This window comes from Garra rufa, chromosome 9 (assembly GCF_049309525.1).
Source record: "Garra rufa chromosome 9, GarRuf1.0, whole genome shotgun sequence".
In the NCBI taxonomy this organism is placed as follows: domain Eukaryota; kingdom Metazoa; phylum Chordata; class Actinopteri; order Cypriniformes; family Cyprinidae; genus Garra; species Garra rufa.
In genome coordinates, this window is record NC_133369.1 from 14,044,828 (window position 1) to 14,047,807 (window position 2,980).

The window sequence follows — 2,980 nt, forward strand, 5'->3', positions numbered from 1 at the left end:
CACACACACACACACATACAAACACACACACACATTCACACTCATACAGTTCCGGGGATGAGAAATTACTGAGTTGAAGAGAACCCCAAATGTTCTAGTATCTTAACTACTTCTTAGATTGCAACCTTAGAAAATCACAAAATCAGAGACTTGGCTTTTAACTACTTAGGGAGTATTTTGCACCAGTTTCAGCGAAGTAAAGAGAGATCTTGTTACTTGCGTTTGTGCCAGGAATGGGGGTTCCGGGGGCTCGTCTGAGCGAAAGTTCTGGTTGGTTCCTGGTCGATGACGTACTTTGGGAGATCCTTCGACGTGGAGGAGTGGGTTGCTGGAGCCGGTCTTCGGGTTGCATGGTTACACGGTTTGACGCACTCAGAGTTCTTCTGCGTTGCGAGACTTTGAAGAGTTTTGCAGTCGCGAAGTTTTCAGTTTGTTCTGTAGAGTTTTGAGGGCACAATCGCCTGCTTGGTCAAGCGGGCGAGCGCAGGTGAAAAGCACTCAAACCACGGCAGGCGAAAGACCAAAAGCGACGGCGGAAGGCCGTGGCTAAAAGCAATGGCACGGGCCAATAGCAAAAAGCCACAAACTGTTAGAGTCCTGAGATTTTAAACAAGGCCACTTGAGCACGCCTCATGGTGCTGTGATCCAATCGAATATTGCTGCGGGGCGGAGCCACGCCCCCTGGGCTGTACCTTCTGGTGCATAACTTAAGATAATAAAATCTCTGCACATTTGTTATTAACTTCAATAAACTATTGCAATGCATAAAGTATACACAATATCATTTTCTCATTCATTCGTACAAGCTGCATTCATCATGATCTTTCAATGCATAGGAAATAGTGGTATATTGCTTGCATGCTAATACATTTGACAACTTCCTTTTCTAAAGGCATATAATGCATAGATTAAACTCCAATGTTTTAGTATCCTGTGAATTACCATCTTCCTGCACTCCTGACGTGAATTAATGTTAACGGGCAGGCCAGGTCAAAACTAGGGAAGACTTGTAGACTAGCTGGCGTCTGGTGATCGTCATGTGATGGTCATGGATAAATTTTATGGCTGGGAAGAGAGTCCTTTTTGATTCTCTGGAATGTGAACATTTCTGTTTGGTGCCTTGCTTAACCGAATTCCTACAGTTTTCATATGTAGTTTGATTAGCAGCCATTTATCAATTCCAATAATTATAGCGGATATTCTCAGCTGGATTGTAATTGAAGTATAATCTTTTTTTTTTTTTTTTATTATTTGGAAATAACAAAACAGTGGTATGGGTGTCTTACAGCAGAATATACAACCATCCATCAGCTTATATTCAAAGAATCAGTGAAGGGCAATAGCACATACACACAAAAAATAAAAATAAAATAAATAAATAATAATATTAATAAAAATAAATAAATAAGATTTGTAAAAAAAGAAAATTAAAAGAAAACACTCAATATACATTCTCAAGAAAATCCCATAGCGGACACCAGATACGCCAGAAATCATCAGACCTCTGACGCAAGTCACAGGTTAGTTTTTCCAGAGGTAAGAAAGTAGCAATTTGATTCAGCCACATATTAATCGAGGGAACATGAGGAGTGGACCACAACAACAGTATACATTTTCTCGCCAGATAAGTACTGAGATGTAACACAAGTTCTAGATTATGACTAAGGCGTAATTCGGTTTTACAGTTTAATAAGTAAATACTTGGGGATAAATCAAAAGTTTTACAGATGATCTTCTGAACCATTTTATGTACTTCTTTCCAGTACGCCTTAATCATGTCACAGTCCCAGAATACATGCATCACAGTGCCAATAATAGATTTACATTTGAAACACAACTGGGAAACGGAAGGAAAAATCTTGTGGAGACGGACTGGTGTTAAATAAGTCCTATAAATGAATTTAAAATTTTGCTCATGGTTTGGTATCGAAGCACTTCTGAAAAAGACACCAGAACAGATCGACAACCATTCTTCATCACTGAAAGAAGTATCAAAGTCTTTCTCCCATACCGCTTTCAGGGAGTCAAAAGAGGAGGTGCCAACATTAGATAACATAGTATAAAAAACAGAAATCTTCCCTTTGAGAGAAAAAGAAGAAAACAATTGTTCAACTGAAACCAGAAGGAGCTAAACAAAATGGAGAGCCAACAGCGGCTTCAGGGGGTGCATACAAATATAAGGCCTGAGATTTATTTAAATTTATCTTATATCCTGAATATGTACTATATTCTCCAATAATGGAGAGAATTGCATCAACAGAAGTCTCAGGGTATTTGAAATATAATAATACATCATCTGCATAAAGGGAAATACGATGCTCCTCTGAGCCAATTCTGATGCCCAGTATGTTTGTACTGGCCCTCACCGCTGCAGCCAAGGGCTCAATGACCAAAGAAAATAAAAGAGGTGAGAGTGGACAGCCTTGGCGGCAGCCTCTACCGACAGGAAATTTACTAGATATTAATCGATTCGTATTAACCGCCGCCATAGGCAGGGAGTATAAACGTTTAATCAAATTAATAAAAGTGAAACCTAAATTTAACTTCTCTAGTATAGCAAAGAGAAAGGGCCATTCTACCCTGTCGAATGCTTTTTCAGCATCAAGTGAAACAATTAAAGTGGGATCTTTAGTCACATTTATATAATCTAAAATATTTAGCAATCGACGAATGTTATTGGAGCCATACCTAAACTTTACAAATCCAGTCTGGTCCGGTGAAACGACAGAGGGAAGAATGGATTCAAGGCGTCGGGCCAATGCTTTAGCAACAATTTTATAATCTACATTCAATAAACTAATTGGGCGATAAGAAGAGCAGTCCAAAGGGTCTTTGTCTTTTTTCAAAATGAGGCTGATAACAGCAGATGCCCAAGAATCAGGCATTACATTTAAATCTGAAAGATTATTAATTGCAGGCATTAATATTGGACTGATGTCCTGCCAAAATTGCTTATAAAATTCAAGAGGGAACCCATCTG